The following is a 22,101-nucleotide window of genomic DNA, read 5'->3' on the forward strand; positions in this document are numbered from 1 at the left end:
AATAAAAAACAAAAGAATTAAAGAGTATTTTGTTCCTCAACTATTTGTGCAAGAGCATAGGATATTCTAACTTTTTTGCGTTACAATCCCTCTTCAACATTAAAAAGTGATGTAATTTTGCCTTTATAGCTTAAAATGTTAAGTTTGACTATTAATTGATCTAAAAAATATTAAAAAACTTTAAAAAAATACATTAAAGGACCTTATAAAATAATTAATATTAGTCAAGTCTCTTAAATTACAAATAATTTCTAAAAGAATCTTTATTTTTTAACCATGTAAAAGATCAAAATACCATTTTAACCAGCTACTTTGACAAACCATTAAGTGATATATCAAATTATCATTACTGGCAATTATTAAATATAAAATTGTAGTTAATGTTTTAATAAAATATTAATTTCTTTATATGGGACTTATATGTAATTTTCCCAACATTAAAACATAAATAAGTTTTGTATACCTGACACTCTTGCATGAACAGTTGATTGAAGGGTAAAAATGTTGTTTTAAACTAAAAAAAAGAAACTTAGAGAACAAGTTACAGACTAAGACATATTACCAAATTAAACGGGGAAAGAGAAGAGATAAAAATGATTTTGCCAAAAAGAATAAAAGCAAAAGTGTCAAAATCATATAAATGGTTGAGACAATATGAATGTTGGAGAATAAAAATAATAATATAGTCAACACGAAATATCTCGACACTCGGGCCCATATCTTTTAATTGTACTTGAAAGAAGAGATGCTAGAAACCAAACTTGTAGAAATCAATTTTGTTTTTCCTTGTTTTTGAATGATGCTGTAGCCGATCGACTTCTCTATATAAATGGCTTCTTATTTCTTCCAGACCGCAAGTGTCTCTTCAACTTGGTCTCTACCACTAAAGCATCAAACAAAGCTTCCTTTTAATTTCCTTGTGAATCATATATAACTATATATTGTTCATTCGCCATGTCACTCCCTCACCTTTGCACTCTAAAGTCGCAATTTTTTCTGAAGAAAATCTCAGATATTCCCAGAACCAACCCCAGAGGAACTCATGCCTCAAATTCTGCTTCCCAGAATAGAGCCCTTTCTATCATTTCCATGGAGCATGACATCGCTCCAGCAAAAACAAGACCAACATTCAATGTGAGGGAATTCCCTTCTATCACTTTTAATTGAATCTTCTATACATACTTATATTTATATTCGAACAGAGTTTATACAGTTTTATAATTTTTTTCAGGTCAGCATATATATATATATATATATATATTTTACCCTAGTCATCTAATGGGTGTAATGGTGTTAAGTCCATTCAGCAAAATTGATACGTTTGGTCGCTCATGGTCCATCTGAGTAGTTTCTAAAATATAGGGATTAACATTTAAGATGGTACAATTTGTGGTTATTGTGGATAATTGTTTCCCACTTTCAGGATGACATTCAAGTCAGACACGCAAAAGAATTGAAGAACGTTAGGAAAATGCTGGTTGAAAAAGCTAGACTGAATTCATTCGAAGGTTTATATATGATCGATATGATTCAAAGGCTAGGGCTTGACCACCACTTTGAAGAGGAGATTCAAGAAAGTGTTCGCAAGCACTATCTGAAGCTTGGAACTCACAGCCATGGCAGCACAGATCATGATGATCTCCGGCTCTCTGAAGTTGCAATTCAATTTCGCTTATTAAGACAACAAGGTTATAAAGTAGATTCAGGTAAATGCGCGATCCTTTTTCCCCAAACTAACGTTTAATATAATTACCAAAGATATAGCCAACCAAGAATAATGCTTTATAGAAGTCGAACATTTGAATTATTGGAATACTCTTCGTGCAATGATACGTAAGTTATGACGTGGTTAGCTATAAAACTGGAGATGCATGGCCAGCTACTTGTTTTCACGTGAAGGTTCCTCTTATTTTGGCTAAATAAATGTTTATAAAAGTTAAATATATATCAATTATTGGAACAATAACGTTCTTGGGTTTAAAAATTGAGTGGTTATTACTGAATTTGGCAATGCAGGCGTGTTTGAAACCTTCAAGGACCAGACGGGAAGACTGAGCCAGAAATTTTGGGGAAACATTGAAGGGTTGATTGAGCTGTTCGAAGCTTCGCAGTTAAGTATAGAAGGAGAAGATGATCTTGAGGAAGCTGGGAGCTTCACGTACCATCTTCTTAGTTCATGGTGTTCAAGATTCCATGATCATCATGAAGCTAAAGTTATTGCAAATACACTTAAGTACCCGTTTCACAGAAGTCTGCCAAGGCTCACACCCAGAAGTTTCCTTGTTCCAAAATCCCAACTCGACGATGGATGGTTAATGCCTCTACAAAATCTATCCCAAATCGATACCCAAATAATTAACTCAATCAACCTCAAGGAGATATATGCAATATCTAAGTGAGTTATTTAATTTGTTTGATATGATATGATTTGACACTTCAATTATGCATTTTATCACTATATTCCTTGTCACATATATATATACCAACATATTCACATGTATCTTTTATATATATATAGGTGGTGGAAAGACTTAGGTTTAGCCAAGGACATGAAGTTTGCAAGAGATGAACCAATAAAGTGGTACATGTGGTCCATGGCATGCCTCACAGATCCTTGCTTTTCAGAAGAAAGGATTGAAATCACAAAGCCCTTATCTCTGGTATACATAATTGATGATATATTTGATGTTTATGGAAGTATGGATGAACTCGCTCTCTTTGTAGATGCTGTCAACAGGTAAATTTTCTTCATATATATGAGATATATTTTGTTAAGGAGACCATAGCAAATTATATTGGCCTTTACATATTATATAATCTATGAATGATAATGTAGATGGGATTTGGAAGCAACTGAGCAGTTAGCAGACTACATGAAAGCATGCTTCAAGGCTCTCTATGATATAACCAATGAATTTGCCATTAAGGTTCAAAACAAACACGGATGGAACCCTATAAACACGTTAATCAAATCGGTAATTAAAAATCTGTAATCATTTTATAAATAAGTGAGGTTTTTTTAATTCAAATAAAAAAGAATTAATGATTATTATTGACTTTTTTTTTTTGGCTGCAGTGGGTAAGACTGTGCAATGCATTTTGGGAAGAAGCAAAATGGTTAAGTTCAGGGAAGTTACCAAATGCTGAGGAATATTTAAAGAATGGGATTGTGAGCACAGGAGTGCACGCGTGCCTTGTGCACGCGTTCTTCATCTTAGGTCAAGGCATTAACAAAGAAACTGTGGCTCTCATGGATGACTTTCCCATCTTGGCATCCTCAACATCCACAATTCTAAGGCTTTGCGATGACTTACAAGGTGCAGAGTTACGGTGAAAAAAGATTGATGTCATGTTTAATTTTGAATTGGGCTAAGGGTCATTGTTGCCCTTGAAATTTTCATATAGGATTTGCAGGTGTCCTACTAAACTTGATTTTGGATTATTTTTACCATTGAATTTTAAAATTTGATTCCTTATTATCATGCTTTTCACACACCGTTTGTTGACACACCATTTGTTGATCACTATGTACTAAGTTGGACTTGTTTTGAGCCACATGGTATCAGAAGTTATTAGGGTTACTTTTGCCCTTGAAATATTTGCTTAGGAACACCTAATATCTTGAACTCAATACTTTGGATCATTTTCCCCATAGCAATTATCAATTGATGAATCATGAATTATTAGAATAATATTGAGGAAATTTGAATGCGATTTTGATTTGAATTACATGAAGCTGGGAAAAAATAATCTACTTTATTACATTTAGACCACAAAATTGGAATACTCTTATCGACAAGATTCAATTCAAAGTCCTTCTTGTTACAGGAAAACAATGAAGCTGGTAAAGATGGGTCCTATCTCAACTGTTACATGAGGGATCACCCAGGAGTTTCTGTGGAAACAGCAAGAGAACATGTCAAACGTATGATCTCACATGCTTGGAAATGTCTCAACAAAGAATGCTTTGTTTCGTCATCATCATCGAATCCATTTCCCTCGTCTTTTGCAAAAAATTGTCTGAATTGTGCGAGGATGGTGCCTGTGATGTACAGTTATGGTAACAGTAGCCCATCGAGACTAGAAGAGCATGTGAAATCTTTGATAAGTGGTGATAACAATGGCATTATCAGAGAGGATACAAAAAGATCATACCCTTGTATTATAAAAACATGACATTACTTTTGTTATAAAAATAATATCATTAGCAGCGCCCAACATCTTGCAAAATTTCCATGTGTCAGCATAGAATTTGAGGTTCAGGTAAAAAAAGCATAGAATTTGAGGGCGAGCCGTATGTATATTGATTTTGATTCTAAAGTCTTTATAGTTGGAAATAATGTCAAATTACACCAGTTTACATGTATTACGCTGTTAATGGCTTAGATTATAGAAAAAGGACTCTCACCAGCCCCCTCCCGCGATCTCGATATGTATATATATTTATGTCCACACAAACATCTGATGGTATTTCTATTTAAGAGACAAAGGCCTCACTATGCAAATATATTTATATCCATACTAACGCCTCTGAAAAAACACTTATCTAGTACTATTTATAAGACAGAAAGAGAAGATTAACCCTAGTCTTATTTGCAGGACATTTCACTATTTTCAACTATCTAAATCGAAGCACACAATACTTCCCATTTATTGTGAATAACGTCTGTTCCTTTATTGTAAATTGTGGGCCTCACACAATTTTTTTATTTGATAGGTTACTCAATGTTGCATCTTCTTTCCTCAACGTTAGATCATCAGGGTGAGGATCTAAGGACTCCTACAAGCGCCTAATGAGGGCTTCCTCTTTATCATGTTCTGCCACTTCTTCCTGATGAAACAATAAAATGGAAAAATCTTGGATTGAAGTCAATATATACAAAGAAGCAAATGCATCCAACGTAAATGATAATAGGCATGAGACCCAGAAGATATTCGTTTGCACATTTGGGAATCCATAGAGGCATCCGCCACCTGGAGGGAGAGGTCGACAATGGTGGAGTGGGAGAAGTCGAACTCGAACCAAAATCAGATATGTGATGGATGAAGTTCTAATGAAGTCAAAATCAAACCAGATTGAGCTGTCAATGAGGGTAGATGGAGAAGTCGATGATGGTGGCAAGAAAAAGTAGTGGCTGCGTTCGACGAACGTGGAGGGAGAAGTCTATGGAGTGAACCAAGAGTGGAACGGAGGAGAGAAAAAAATTGAGGAGACTCAGTCAATATAAGGAATGTTTCTCGAGCTAAGGTATGGGCAACCACGGAACTGCTAAATCCCTCATGAGACTCCACCCACGGCCAATCGTGAATTGAACCATCATCGCCATTTCCAAGTTTATCATTCTTTCTGTGTTTTCTGGTGGAGTTGTTCTCAGTCTCATTCATTTAAACAAGGGAGTTCTGGAAGAGTACTGGTGCTAGGCGGAGGAAAAGAGGAGGAAGAAAATGAGACAAGCACAGATGGAGGAGATGCATATATGGACGGAGGGAGAGAGGAAGCAGAAGATGAACATGTTCCCAGTTCAGAATAGGCCCCATGATTTAGAATAAAAGTAACGGATGTTATTCAAAATAAATGGGAGGTGCTACGCGCTCCATTTTATACGGTTGATGACTACCTTATGATGTAAAATACCAAACAACAAACAACAACAAGCTTTTATCCCACTAAGTGGGGTTAGCTATATGGATTACGAGACGCCATTGTATTCTAGATTCAACAAAGTTTTATATTGGCTATAAAATGCCAAATGCCTATTAAAAAATAGTTTATAATTAAATGTATACTTTTATTCATTAACTTAAAAGGAGAATATTGACAATGGGCTCAAGCCCATGGGACGTGTGACTGGTATCACGCATGCATGTTAGTTACACTATATCAACAATAATATATCACCATTCTCGATGTAAGGTTACCTTTATTAATTTATATTTATTTCACAAAATTAAGATAATTATGGGATTAATTCAAGATGATTATTGAGTTTGAAAAATTATATAATTGAAATCCCAAGTTTTTTAAACTTTTAAATCACTCAGTTAAACTTTTATAAACCATAAATTAAAGTAATTAAGACAAGTATTCAGAAGCCTTAGATACTAAAATATTACAAAGCATTTACATTTTAGTTAAAATAATAATTTAGCACAAATGAAAGGAGGTGCATTGTGGCATGTGACTAACGCACCACAGCACATCCCTTGCTGTGCCATGCACCGAGACGCAGGTGTGTCGCAGTGCATTGCACAGGTTGATGGCTTCTACTGCTATCATTTAACAGCAATATGGGAGAACTTTTGACACGCTTAATTCTCCATTCAACATTCGATTAAGGTTATTTAAGTATCAATAGAAAGCTTTTTTCAAACTCTAACTAATAGTATTGGTTTCACATTCAAATTATTCCTAATGAAAAGTTAAAAACCCATTTCCAAACTCACTCATTTTACAACCAAAACACAATTTGAGTGCCTAATTTTCAATCCAAATGCTAAAATTATAAACTTATAACCCTAGATCATACTCAATAACCCAAGGGATACTTGTGCAATACACCACAATATCCACATAATACATTTACAATATTTTTAACACTCAACCCTTTAATAACAAAAATAGAAGGGAGAATAAATTTATACTTTAACCCTTCTTTCTATTATTCACTTTCATTGGCTCTGGAAATTGTTACTTGCACTCTTTACCCACTATTCTCTTTTTTTGACTCCTCACTAGCATTTACTTCTGTGCGATGCATGAGAAGATTATACTTAAATGTTTCATATACAATGATTAATTTTTGTGGATTATCTCTTGATTGTAAAATTTACTTGCATTGTCATCTTTCATGTACTATATTGACGGTTTCTAATGCCATTAATATTTCCAAGCAATCATGTACGAGTTGCGCAGATTTTTAAATCACATTTACCAACACAATACATGCTACACTATGTTGATTAGAAAATCTGGAAGTGTCACTTAATAATAAGCGAAGTAAATAAATTTAAAACAATGTTTCGTGATCCAAAATATTAATGATAGATTATCGAGAGCATATAAGTGAATGACTACATGGAAGAAACTACTTAGAAAAAACAATATTGTGAGATTTTATATGTACATTAATTTAAAAGAAATAAGAAAATCATATACCCCCTTCATCATGCATTTCATTCACCTTCATCTACTTCATGGTTATACTTCCAGGCACTCCAAAGTTACATGTATGTACTACAATATGATTAGAATTTTTGAGTAATAAAAATGAATTATTAAAACTATTTAAATCAATATCTAGTGTTTATGTGTGTGTGTGTGTGTGTGTTGTGTGTGTGTGTTTATATATGTGTGTATATATATATATATATATATATAATTTTAAGAAATTTCCCCCTCCTCAAAGTCTCATTGCTTGGAATTTATAACCCTGTTACATGGAAATCATTTACAAGCTACAGATTCCAAGCATTGAATGTTATAATCAACTGAGGCAATTCTCACACGGTACAGTCAATAGGAATGTATTGTATTATAACATAAATTATAATTTAAATATATTATATTAATCAATTCTTTATAATTAATTATATCCAACTGAAATCCAAACACATTTAAGAAAATTGATTTTGCCTCATAAACTGTGTTTTTATATAAGCTGATCAGCTTTTAATTTTCAATTATAACTTTTGGTATCGTTATTATTTTGTCAGAATGGTTAAAATTTCAAACATAACCCTGGTGGCGTTGCTTGGCTTGGGAATGTCACTCAAAAACTGAAAAAAGTTTCCTCATAGTGACATCGCATCTTCCCATCTATATGCTTAAGAGCCTTTATTTAATTAGAGTGAAGAAATTGCAGATTTTACCAACTTTATTCTTGAGTTATACCTAAGCATATCTCCACAATGATATGGTACACATGGATGAATATGAGGGGGGCAAAAATGAATGGCTCTTGAGATTATTATAAGTACCCATAAAAATTAAATCTAAATTAAATCAGAACAAAATTTGAATGTTTGCATTGTAAAACTGATATTTAATATTTAAGAATTATACTTTTTTATTAAATTTATTTAAACTTGGTTATTTTGATTTATTTAAAAAGCAATGTCATTTATCGTAACTCTAAAATTGATTTTGATTAAAATCATTCAAACACTTTTAATTTTATTAAAATTTATTTAAAAATAAAATTCAAACATAATCATATTCTAACATAATTAATTATAATTAAAATTAATTATAGTAATTTACTTATGAAATTAAGGTCCAAATAGGCACTACATAAAACATGCCGTTATTGTGGCCCACCATAATGACGAGCCCAAGACTACCCCAAACCCCCCTGAGAAGCCGGAAAAATCTTCTCTTCATCTGACAAATTAGAGAGAATAGTGAGCCTAAGCCTCCTGGTAGAAAAAGCCTAACAAATGGCTTTAAATTGGCAGGCCAAAGTACAATTGCCAAAAACCCAAAATTCAAAAAAGAAAGAAACACGAGAGATTCTCAAGTCATTCAAACATGATGAAAGTTTATCCCCACAAAAATAAAAAGAAAAGATGAATGAAGTCTTCAAGGACACAACGTACGGATACAGACCGAGCCTTGATGAAACTGAAGAGGAGCATACTATTGCCGACGCTAACATACCTGAGGTAGACGCCAAGCAGTCTGATATGGAGTCTAAACCCTAATCTTCATTTATGGATCCAAGCATTCTCTCTCATATTATAAATATGAAAAACCTAATATTAGATTTTATGAATTAAATTATACATATCTGTATATCATAGTCATTTAGTATTCTTGTATTATATTTATTTTTAATATGTAATTAAAATTAAAAAATTTATTATTTTAATTAACTGGTTAATTTGAATTTTAAATTTGTTGATAAAATCGTCGACTTTCACATTCATTATCTATAAAATCTTCTTATATTTAAATTTCTTTTCAAATAGAATTTTAAGTTTTTACCATTAAATAAATAAACATTAATCAAAAGATGACTAATTCAAGGTTACAGAGTATAGAAAGCATGATATATCAATCGTTTGGAAGACATTACAAAAAAGGGGCAAAATGTCATTTTGCAAAATTATGAGTTGTTTGTTGAGGGCAGTGATGCATTCATCGCAGCGAATTACACTGAAACTAATTTGATTTACATAATAGTCAATATTTTATACATAAAAGGTGATGATAATTTGCTTGAAATTTTAAATTTTAGAGCCCAAAATGCTACTTGTGCAATAATTTAAGGTATGTGGTACTCATTAACAAATGACACATTAGCAAGGAATTGCTACATCAGCATTTGATTGGGTCCCATAGTGAACAGTAACAATATTAAGAAAGAGTTAACGGTGGGCTAATTTGTTCTGGATTTAAGATTTTAGAGTTCATTTTATATATTTTAAAAGTTTAAAGTTTAGGCACTTTTCGCATAATATTTTTAGGTTCAGAATACTTATTAACCCTCATTAATATTAGTTTTCTTTGAAGGTACTTATTTGTAATTTTTGAGATCATTTAATTTTCTATCATTTTTTGGTCAATCATCATTCATAATTAATTTGTATTAAAGACAATATTACAACATTTTTAAATGTTAAAAGAGAACATTATAAAAAATAAAATATATTCTTTAAAGAACAAAAATATCTTCCAATACCATAAATATATTTGTAAGAGACAAGCCCAGAATTTACATGGTTTAGGTACTCAAATCAATTGATTGTGGCTTGGAACCAGGAAAAAATAAGGTACATTGCCTCACTTGATGCCTTTTTCCAAATTTCAAGAAAAAGGAGAAGTTAGGACTGAAAATGGCTAAAAGTGGTGAAATACGGATGCCAAGCCCAGAATAGGCCCAACAAGTAATGATGTAGAGAAGGACCTGTCACTTCTGTTTGAAACAGGTCATGGACAAGTCCTATTCATTTCATGACAGTTCGCAGATGAAGCATGTCATAGGAAACTTAAGGGCTCAGGTCCAAACTGTTCAAGGAGGTGCCTAGCGCAATTCAAGACTGCTCATAGATGAGGGAACCTAAACAAAGTCTTGTGCTTTCGGATCCTAGCCACCATCGGATGAAGATAACGCACAAGTCCACTGGTCGTGGACGTGAGACAGAAAGAGGGGTTTGCCTGCCCACAGAAGAATTAATCATTTGATACGCGTGGTTGAAGCTGATTTAAAATTAAATTGAAGGATTAATCATTTGAAATGTGATAAGACATATTTCTAAAGAGAGAAGAGCATAACAGGATGCGAAAGCATATAAATAATGCCTTAGTGTGGCTCATTTAATTATCCAACCTCTTGACAATCTTAAGGCAAAGTACGGCGGCAATTGTGATTTGGGAGTTGAATATCTTCTTTCTCTCTTCTATTTTATCTGATGATGGTTTTTTTTTTTTGATTTGGGACTCTTACTAGCTATGATGCTTTCTAGTGTCTAAGTTCCCAGTCAGAAGTTGCTCTCTATTCGCTTTCTTTATAATTCTTGTTGAACTTGGTTTTTATATGTTATAAGAATTTTGGGTCTGATTATATCTATTTCCCTTGATCTTGATGCCAATTGTATGACTGGCCACCTTATTATATGTTTGTGGGTTTGCTTGATGAACTGGAAAGAAAAGAGTGAACCTAGATCTAAAGGAAATGACATAAATAATTGAATTAGGAATAATTTATAGATTTATAGAATTTTAATTGTCTCATAATAGGTTGGTTGGATGTTATAAGATTAAGTGGAAGGTAATTCAACTCCAATTGAATACCATCTAGTTAACTACAGGATAATTAGGGCACTTTAGTAACAATTATCATTATAATTGAACATCAATATAAATTGGATAGGACTAGGACATCCCAACAAGTAAATCCCGATCCTTGATTGGACAACCATGTGGAAGTAGATGGGTTGGGTGAGATTTTTTCAACCAACCCAAAGGCCAACCCATTTAATTCCCCCCTTTTAAAAAATTTTACAAAAAATTTATGCCTAAATAATACATATCAATATTACATACAACCTAAAATTCAAATTATATAAAACATAACTACTTATATTAATAAATCATATTATCATAGCAAAATTATCAAAATACATCATAATAATGGTGTAATTATTTATAATAATTTATGATCCATCAACCACTATCCCAAAATAAATACGAGTCATGTCATGCGTATCAAAATTCACAAGCTAAAAGTGAGAAGTGAGAGAGGAGACAAAAACAAATAATCAAACACGAGAGAGAGGAAAGGGTTGGATGCAATTTAGGAATTTGGGTTGAGTTTTTTTTTAAATTTTTTTGTTTCCTTTATTTTTGATTGAGTGGTGCTAAGAATTGGACATTTTTTTTTATTTCCCCTCATATTTTTAATTTTTTTTAAAATATGGATAAAGTGGGCGAACCCTATATAACCCGTATAGGTTGGTCTATTTGGTTTAGGACCTTAAATGGTCAAGGTTACAAGCAACTATTTTTATTTCAGTCAAGTTAATTTTTTACAACCTAACTTGATCTATATAACAAAGTATTCGGTCAATCTGTATAACCCGATCTATAGGGCCCCTTTCTTTGATAATATCTTTTCCTCCTCCATTCGTTTTTTGCTTCACCTTCATTCAATCATTGAAGTAGTCAAATAGTCCGTGATTCACACATATTTAGTTCCAAGTGGATCCTTTCCAAAGCCCGCACGTATACTTCCTTCATGTGAAGCACGCTTTCATGCAAATTCTAATACAAATTAGCTAGTTTGTTTCTTCTTCTTCTTGTTCATATTACAAGAGAAGAATATTATATCAACAAATATTTATGAATATGGATTTTTTATATTAATAACAAGAAAGTAATGATTTTTTCAGCATAATGAAAAAATTTAGTTTTATACTAATTTTCGTAGCTATAATCATGAACTAATAATTTAAACATGCATACCATTGGAAATGTTCGTACAAAAATGTTAAAAATACAAATGCCAGCTAATTAATTAGCAGAACTGACGAACTCCTAATTTTGGGGAAAAAACAATACTCGATATCTTTTTCGTTGTCCTAATCAATTCTGTTTCGACACCTACAATTCTTTGAATACTGGTGGCGCGAAAAAGTTTGAATTGTCAAACATTTTTCCTTCAAAGTAATTTACAGGCTTATTGTACGATATAAAAACTTTCCTTGAAGTGACTTGAATGGGAAAAATTCAATTATACACAGCATGTTTCTGGGAGAGTTGAACGATAATTTCATCCCAAAAATTTGTCGGAAGAAGCAATTGATTTCTTAAACATTCTATTAAAATAATTTTGCCTTTTGTGGTGGATGAGTGGATTTGTTGCAAAGAACGTATACCCTAAATACATTCCCATCATGCATGTAGTAAGTAAAATTCTTTACAATACAACTTAAATACATAATAAACAATTAATATTTTAAAAATTACGCTAGACAATCAACTAGAAAGATCAGGGGTCACATAGTTGTCATAGTTTAACCAATTATATCGATAGTCAAACCAGTAATATAATAATTAAATAAAAAATTAATATTTATATTCACACACACACATATATATAATATTAAAAATATTGATAATATCCTTCCTTCCTATTGTTTAGTCATGACATATTCTAAATGTTAATTTTATCATTTTTTTTCATATGTATATATTTTTATTTACCTTATTTGTTCTTTTAATAAAGGAAATGGATTTTCAATTTTCTCTACACTTTCATTGATATAATTTGAACAAACAAATTATGCACTTGAATTGTACTGTAATAACCCAGAAGTAAGTTGAATTAATATTTTAGAATTGAATAAAAAATTTTATTATTAAAATAAGAGTAAAAAAGAAAACGGCTTAGAACAGTCCAATTGTTTTAGGTTTCTAGTTCTAGGTTTTTGCTGGGATTTCAGACCCTCTTGGTTATAGCGGGCTAATTTGGGCTAACTATTAGAATAGATAAATGGTTAAACCAAACAGTTTTCTTTATTAGCAGGTGATGGTTTGATTTATCCAAGTCGGTCTTGGATCTCAAGACATTGATTGTGAGTAGTAGAGTGGCATTGCTCACTGGCAGATTCAAGTAAGTTCACATTTGCTTAGGCTAAGCCTACGCAATATCCTATGCATGCTTATGAATATACGTGACCAGACTTCTCAAGGGAAAAATAAGGGCAACTCTAGAATTTGCACAAAGGCAAGTATGTGAAGCACTAGGGTCAAGTTAGTTTAATGTCCAAGTAACATCAGGCAAGGCCTCTAGTTTAAATCTTGAAGCACAAATCGTAGTTTAACATTGATAATGGGTTGCTGAATCCTCCTTCTCATTTAAACATTAATAACCCAAAAATATTGATCTAATAGAAAAATTTAAGCTATTAATTGCTCCTCCAAAAATAAAATTGCTTTTTAACTCTAAATCAAAATTGTTCAACTAACGGTTGGTTAATGTTGATCAAATGTTACTATGGGGGTGATATTGTATCATTTTCTAAACTATTGGGATGTTGCTCGCCAATTAAAAACTAAAGATACCAATATTGCATTTTTATGACAAATTCATGTTCAAAGATGGTTTATAAAGGTTAGTGAGGAAAATTGAGCAGATAGATTTTAATTAACTATAAAAAGAGGAGTAGAGGGTGACTAAGATAGACACTTATGGAAGTTATCAAATGGGATCTCTTAGCAAATGATAACTCAAAAGAGTTGATTGTTGATAAAGCATATATAATGTAATATTGTATAATACATGTAACCTGCTTCCAATAAGTGAAATAAAACTTCTTGTTGTTCTATATATTGCAATATGATAATGCATTTTTTGGCCAACTATATAATTGACAGAGGCTATTTTCTCGTTGGAAGAATTATTTTTAAAAATTATTTAAAATACCTTCATCTCAAAATAAATAAAAATGTATTTTAAAAAAACATTTTTTTTAATTTAAATATGTAGGAGGATATGTTTGAATGCGGTTACCTCATGAATATGTAGGACCACGGTTTCAAGTACGCCACCTAATTGTAGGTACGTAGTTTTTTTTTTTTTTTGGGATATTTAGATGCGTAGTTTATTTTCATTCATGTGAAGCACATCTTACACGATGGATTCATCGCTCATCGCTCTTGGTGTTCATCATAATGATGAAATTTGGATCATTCATATTTTAATCTAGATGGTTCAAATTAAAAAAAATTAATTTTATATTTTTAAAATAAAAATACATAAAAATTTTAATAAATCTTTTCATGCTGGTTTAGATTTAATTTGAAAAGTTCAATTGAATATTAAAATTTTTATAAATTAACTATTCAAATATATTATGCACAGTTTAAATATAAAATTTTTAACTTATAATTTTCTTAAAGAATATTTTTTGAAAAGTTCCAGTTAAAAGATTATATATTATAATTTTTAATATTGTATTTATCAAAATAAAAATTTATAAAAATTGCAAAAAATTTTAATATTAAAGATGTATTTATATATTATCAATCAGCAAGATCTTCACATAAAGAATGAGAATGAAACCCTTGGATATTTCTGCCAATTAAACCAACTTTCATCTGCAAAAGCATTTTTTTTTCAGAGACATAAATAATGAGTTACATTGTTTGAATTTCATTTTGGAGTGTCCAAATATTTTTTTCTTAACTTAAAAATGTAATAGTGATATCTAAGATATGGACAGTGAATAATCTTTTAATTTCTAGGCGGTGTTCTTGAGATATAAAAACTACAAAAATAAATCTTACGAGCCAAATGAATAATAAACAGAAGTAAATTGACATTAATATTTTTAAATTGAACAAGAAAATTATTACAAAAATAAGAGCAAAAAGACAAAAAAAATTGAAATTAAAATAGACTAGTCATTCCAATTTTCAAAACCTGCTTGAGTTACAATGGGCTAACCCAAGCCAACTAAACTGCTTTCTTCACCGTTTGACGGTTCAATCGGTCCAATTGTCCAGGCCTCAAAACATTGCATGATACCAGTAGGCTTCCTCCCAATAATCAAGTCCTAAGAATTGTGGGTTATCAATTATATTACAAAGGAAAATTAGAAAACTGATGTGAAAAATTGAATCATACTCTTCCATATCTTTTCCTTGAACACACGCACATATTAATAAAGAGATTTTAAAAAAAGGTTTCTTCAAATTAAAACACCTCATTTATTAAACTTTGATCTCTCATTTATTTCAAATAAATTATTAAAATCTATGTTCATGATGCTCTCGTCCGAACTCAGAATACAATTCTTTGTATAAATACCACTTTTACAAGTTAAGGTGCACGAATGCAGGTCATAACATCGCATCGTAATAAAAACATAAATGAAATTCAATGAAAGTCTAGTTACTAGTTTCCATTTGTCAAGTTATCATTAATAGAACCATGATTAAATTTTCTATAAAAAAGAATTGTAATGACTCTAAATTTTAAATTAAATAAATTCCCTTTCAATTGATAATTAATTAATTTCAATTTTATGATAAAGAAAGAGATATGATATATTGAAATTTATACTGAATATTTATATGAAGGTCTAGAGTTCAAATTTTACTTTAGTCAAATGTTAGTTTATTTTTATGAAAAAGTACTAAAGAGTCTTTACTTTTTATTATAGAAATATTATAATAACAAAAAAAAATTGATAGGGTCTTCTTTTAAAATTTTCTCAATAAACTTTGGGTCTTGTTTTGTAAATTTCTCCATGAGTTATTATTTGATTTTCTTGGGACCTTCTTAGTCGGTGCAGTAGGCAGAAGAGAGAGGGAGAGCTCACAATTTTTTTTATTTTCCTCTCCTTTTTTTGATTGTGTTCTAGGACCACAGAAGTCTGGAAAACTCTACCATTTCTTCCGTCTTCTCCTTCTCCCCTGCTATCTCCAACTACTTGAGGTGAGAGAGAGAGAGATTTCTAGCTATTGTGCATGGGCTTCGAGTACCGTCTCTCCTCCTTCTCTTTCTTCAATCACGTTTTGAGTTGCAGAGAGGGCCAAAGATCGAAACTTTGAACTTTCCATCACGTGCTCTCTAACTCTACCTCTCTCTCTCTCTGTGCTATCCTACCCTCACTGCCGGCGAAATGGGAGCTCGTCACTCCCAAACGATACCGGGTCCTCAGTCATGCTTCCTGTCTCTGTCTTCCTCATTTGCTGCTTTCATCGTCCTTGTTCACATCATTGATGGGCAAGAGAAATCAAGTCGCCGGAAATGGTGGTGCTGATAGTGAGATTTTCCTGCTTGGTCTAGTACAGTTGAAGTCGTTTTCCTTCCTCCCCTATGTACCGTGCCAAATGACTCCCCTGCTTTGGATCATAGTTGGCTCAGCACTAGTGCAAAAAGAGTTTTTCACTACAGTTAAAAAGCATTTTTCACAATAGAAAATAGTGTGTAGTAGAAACAAGTGTGGCAAACTGTGGCAAAAAATGTCATTTACTACCACAAGTCCAAGATAGACCTGTGGTCGTAAATGGTGAAAAAGAAGCATTTATGGCCACAGGTCTATCTCAAACCTGTGGCCATAAATGGTTGGCATCACTATTTACAGCCACAGTTATTAACCATAATTATGGCCGTAAATGGCATTTTTGGCCACAGTTATAGTATATAACTGTGGTTGTAAATGGTTTTTGTTTAATAAAAAGAACCATTTGTAACTATATATATCCCTTACTAATTACAAAATCTACATATATAAATACATAACATCAGCTTTAGAGACTAGTACAAATATATCAACTAGATTTATGCATTTCCAATACAAATATGTATAAACTATTTGCTCTAATCTTGTTAATTCTAGGAAGAAATTAGATCAAATGTTACATATATGTCTCATCTCTTACTTAGAATATAGCTATAAACTTGTGAAATGTTGCAAATTCAATAACAATTCAAATTTGAAATACTTACTTCAATACGCACCTACTTGATTTCATTTTTCTTCTTGTTAACTTTATTTGCTAACCTCCAATAACAAAATAAAGATCTAATTATCAAATATATACAGTTAGACAATATTAAATATATGTTAATAATATCTCTACTTGAATTTATAGATACAAGCCCCTCTCTCTATATTAGTCACTTAACTTGTAGCAAAATATCATTTTTTTCAAAAACAAAAAAGTGAATGAACACATACATTGATTTGAGTGTTTTCCCTCCCAGCTTTTTTTGGCAGGAAGAATATGACATGCTTGTATGGATTTGAATTAGACGATAGCATTGAGGAACTATTAATTCTTCAAATCAAAGAGCCCCCTACATTTTTTTCTCCTTTTGTTTTAAAGTAAAAGAAGCCTGCAATTGAAGTTCTTTTTTTAAAAAAGACAGCTTAGGTACATACTTAATAAGTCAATAGAGTGTTCTATAACCAACAATTAGTCAGTGTATCTTGGGGCATATATTTGTTCTCAGTTTCTATCCTTTTTGCTGTTTAGTTTTAGATTAGATGCTGAAGCACAATAAGACTAAGAGAGGACACATTTTTCATGTTAGACTGGTCATCCCCCCTCTTTGTTTCTCTCTCCTCAAGCTCAGGGAAATTATTTCACTATAAAAAATCAAGTAAAAGATCTTGAATATTTATAGTCTATTTGAGTAATTCTAAAGTATATTTAAACTTAGCCAATACCCACAAAAATAAGTGAACAGACATTTTGGTCCTCAAGTAAATCTGGTTTCATTTTAGTACTTCAAAGAGTATTTTATCTTCAATATTATCCTTATGTTAAACCCAATTAATGGAGATGGGCACCTTCACCTAAAGTGAAGCCAATGCAAATGTCAAGTGTTCAGCTATCATTTAAACATGCCATGTTAGAGCATCAATGTGAAGACAAGATAGTCTAGAGAACTAAAAAGAGATGGAAAACCTTTGAGGAACTAAAATAGTCTAGCTAGAGGACCAAAATATATACCTTTGAATAGATGACAAAAACACAAACATAAGAGATATATGATTCACTTAATACTTACAAGTACTGGAGGTGGTCACTCCACTGAGGTTTGGAATGGTACCTCGCAGAGTATTATTGGACAATATCCTGACAAACATAAATAAAACCAAGAACCTTGATGAACAATTATGAAACTTCAGCTACAGATGCTAATAACACACATGAAATAAGCACGATTTGATTTGGCAAGATGTTTATGTCTTCTTATAGGTCTATAACATTATGGAGGTATGTCAGGTTTTGAGGTACAAAGCCAATAAAAAATTATTTTCCAAGCACCTATAACTGTAAAATGAATTAATAATATTTTTGTTAATAAATTAGTTTGAGCAAGTGATAACAGGGACACTTACACCACCATCAAATTTTGAGTATGTCCAAGTGTTTTGGGAATGTTGCTAGTAAGTTTATTATTATTCAAGATCCTGCCAAAAAAATGCTGGAAAAGGATGTAATAAAATGCTGGAAAAAAATAAAAAATGCTGGAAAATAAGGGAAAAAAATTTAAAAAAACGATGAAAAATCCTAGAAAAGATGTAAAAAAATTTTAAAAAAAGTACCAATCGAGAGGTGGCAAAGATCTGGAGGGAAATGGTAAAGGTGGAGGCAGAGGCAAGCTAAGGGTGGCAAAGAGCTAGAGGCGCGCGAGCTAGGAGGTGACATGAGTTGAGAGGCAGAGCTAAGAGAGCTAGTGGTGGCACAAGCTGAGAGGTGAAGCTGTGAGAATTAAGGGGCGAAGTTGAGAGAGTTGGAAGGGCACGAGCTGAGGGAAGGAGTTAAGAGAGATGTGGGGTGAAGCTAAGGAAGCCGCCAAAACTAAAGAGTTAAGGGTAAGAGTTGTGGGAGAGTTACAAACGATGCAAGGAGTTGGAGGCAGTTGTGATATTAGTAGTGGGAGCTGAACAACTAAAAAAACCCTCAGCTAGACTTTTCGTGACAGGTCCCTATTACACCTATCGCCATAAACGATTTATGGCAACAGGTCATAGATAATTTATGGTGACAGGTTTAATGGTGACTTGTCGCCAAAGGTTACTCTTTTAAAAAAATAAAAAAAAATTAACAAATGAGTTGTAAGACATATGGCGACAGGTCTTAACGAGACCTGCCGCCATATGTCTCTTTTTTTAAATAATTTATTATAGTAAATATTAATTAATAATTATTATAATAAATAATTAATTAATTTCAATTATTAATTAATAATTAAAATATATTAAATTCTCCTTTCATAATTTAATTTTACTATTCAATTTTTAAATTAAATTTCATTTAATTAATTTTAGATTTTAATTTATAATTTTAATTAATTAAATTAATTTAATTTATTAATAACTTAATTTTTTCTAACATTTTAAATTTAATTATATTTAATGTCTCTAAATTCAAACACCTTAACTTTAATTAAATTAATTAACTAACTAAAATTATATATTATTAAATAAATTTTATTAATTAATTAATTAAGTGTCTTACAAACATATAAATAAATAAATAAATTATTATTATTAAATTAATTAATTAATTAATTAATTTAAAATACACTTTAAAGAAGAACCATGGCGACAGGTCCCATAAAACCTGTCGCCAAAGATCCATTTAAAAAAAAATAAAAAAGAAATTAAAGACAAGTGAATTGTGGGGAAAAACATATGGCGACAGGTTTAATGTGACCTATCGCCATATGTCTTTTTTAAAAAAACATTAATACAGTAATTATTAATTAATAATTATTGTAATTAATATTTAATTATTTTTAATTGTCAATTAATAATTTAAATACATTCAATTCTCCTAATTAGTTCATAAATTAATTTTACTGACTAATTTAAATTTTTAATAAAATGTCATTTAATTAGTTTCAGATTTTAATTAATTAAGTTAATTTAATTTATTATTAATTTAATTTTTATAAATAATTTAATTTAATGATATTTAATGTCTCTAAATTTTGAAAAATTAATTTTAATTAAATTATTTAATTAACTAAACTTATACAATTAAACTAATTTTATCAGTTTTACTAATTAAGTGTGTTAGATACATTTAATATGTATTAAATTAAATAATTAATTAATTTTTATTATTAAATTAAGTAATCAATTAAACTTTTTAGGTATAGTCATAGAATTTAATTTAATGATTTATGGCGACAGTTATTACTTATAACTGTGGCTAAAAATCTACATTTTTTTATTTATTTACAAATTTGCCACTATATCATTTATTACCACAGTTATTTTAAAAACTATGGTAAAAAATATGTCGTTAAAATCTTACTTTGCACTAGTGCAGCTTCCCATCTATTACTTTAGTTGCTAGAAATTTTCATTCGTTCGCACCTAGTGAGAGTTTGGTGAGGACACAGACTCTTTCTTTTCTTGTGTGGCAGCACCGTTGGACCTTCTCCATCCCCTGTTTAGCTTATAAGCTTCCTCTTCTTCTCTTTTGTGATGATGGTGATTTAAGGTAAGAAGCTTCGACCATTAACTCCCTCGTGTTGTGTGTATATGGCTGGATTGGAATTATGAATTGTTCCCCATTTTTCTACTGTGCACGAGTAATGAGATGTTGGGGATTTGATTTTCTTTGAGTAATAAATTTGATTTTTGTTGGACTAAAAATTGGAAGGCAAGCTGAGTTATCACAAATATGAATGTTATATTATTTGGTAAATGAAATTTCTAGAAAAGGAAGTAGGATTTTGGTTGGAGGATTCACGCATGACAGATGTTTGATAAAATGCCCATTGGTAGAGGTTGTTTGTTTTAGTATCTAATAGTGATGGTTTCTTAAGGAAGATGATTTGGCCTAGATATTAGTATTTGTATATCTCAATTAGGTTTTGACAAGGGATGTATTTAAAAAGCTGTCAAAATTTTATTTGAAGTTTTAAATTATTGAGAGTTAAATGGTTAATGATTTATAAGGTATATTATCATTTTATTAATTCTAGTTGAGTGGACTCTCTTAAAAGGAGACTTGTTAATTCAAAAGCAAGGTTTATGAAGATTTTATTATATATTATAGGGTGGTAATCGTAAGCAGGGTAGCTTGATTGGAGCTGAATGAAAAGAGTTTTGAGGTTGAAAGTACTACAAGTAAGTGGATAGCATCCCAATTGATTTTTTTGCAATCAACATTTCCTTTACTAAAATATTATGTTTTTTTGGAAATTATTTTTACAGCATTAATGCAATTATTGAATATTTGTTAATTAACATTACTTTATTTTGAGAAATTAGCTTTACCAAATTTGAAATATTATTTAATCAATTAAATCAAGTTTGAACTTTGATTATGAGATTTTTATTCTATCAAATATTGGATAGATATAGAGAATGATTCATGCAAGTTCAAAGTTGAATTTTTTTTATTCAATAAAAGCAAGCATGAGCATTAGATATGAAATTTAATTCTGGAAAGTTTTAATGCTTAAAAGTATTTATGCGAGTTTAATTTTGAGAATGAGAACTATATCTTGAAAGTGATGATTTTCTCGCATGTTTGAAAATAGTTTTAAAAAGGGACTTTATATAGAACACTGGTTGCTAATGGCAGTTCCGTTAGTCCTTGGCACGCCATGCTACACCTAGCTAGCAGGGTGTTTGTAGGAGGTGTTAGCCTTGTGCGATGGGCAACGCACGTGGAATGAAGGGATGGTTATTCGTGAGCATTGTATTTACATTTGATTTTATGGCTTCAAACTGCATTTGGTTAGTATTACCTTCGTGGACTGTGTGTTCACATTTGTTTTATGGCTTTGGTTGCATTTGTTTATATATCCTCGTGGATTATGTGTCCATGTTTGTTTTCGTGGCATAAGCCGCGTTTGGTTAATTACCCTCGTGGACTGTATGCCCACGTTTGTAAATTGTTCTAATAAGTCCCTATAATTATGAATCCAATTATTTGAGGATTTAATATTCCATTGATGTTATTCAGTAATTTGTTTATAAATATTTATTTCATTTATGTACTTTCTTGGAATCAAGTCCTATTAACATTTGTCATGATAGTTCAATGATTTAAGACAAAATTTTAAAATTTTATAGAGCTATTCTATTTTAAAGTTTATTACATTTTTATGAAAG

General features: G+C 31.1%; 1 pseudogene; it reads left to right on the forward strand.

The window, feature by feature from the left end:
• The first annotated feature begins 891 nt into the window (after positions 1-891).
• Positions 892-4,701, forward strand: LOC129285507 ((3S,6E)-nerolidol synthase 1-like; annotated as a pseudogene).
• Positions 4,702-22,101: the final 17,400 nt, after the last annotated feature.

This window comes from Prosopis cineraria, unplaced genomic scaffold (assembly GCF_029017545.1).
Source record: "Prosopis cineraria cultivar Desert tree isolate PC_DT_omini unplaced genomic scaffold, ASM2901754v1 PC11, whole genome shotgun sequence".
NCBI classification, from domain to species: domain Eukaryota; kingdom Viridiplantae; phylum Streptophyta; class Magnoliopsida; order Fabales; family Fabaceae; genus Prosopis; species Prosopis cineraria.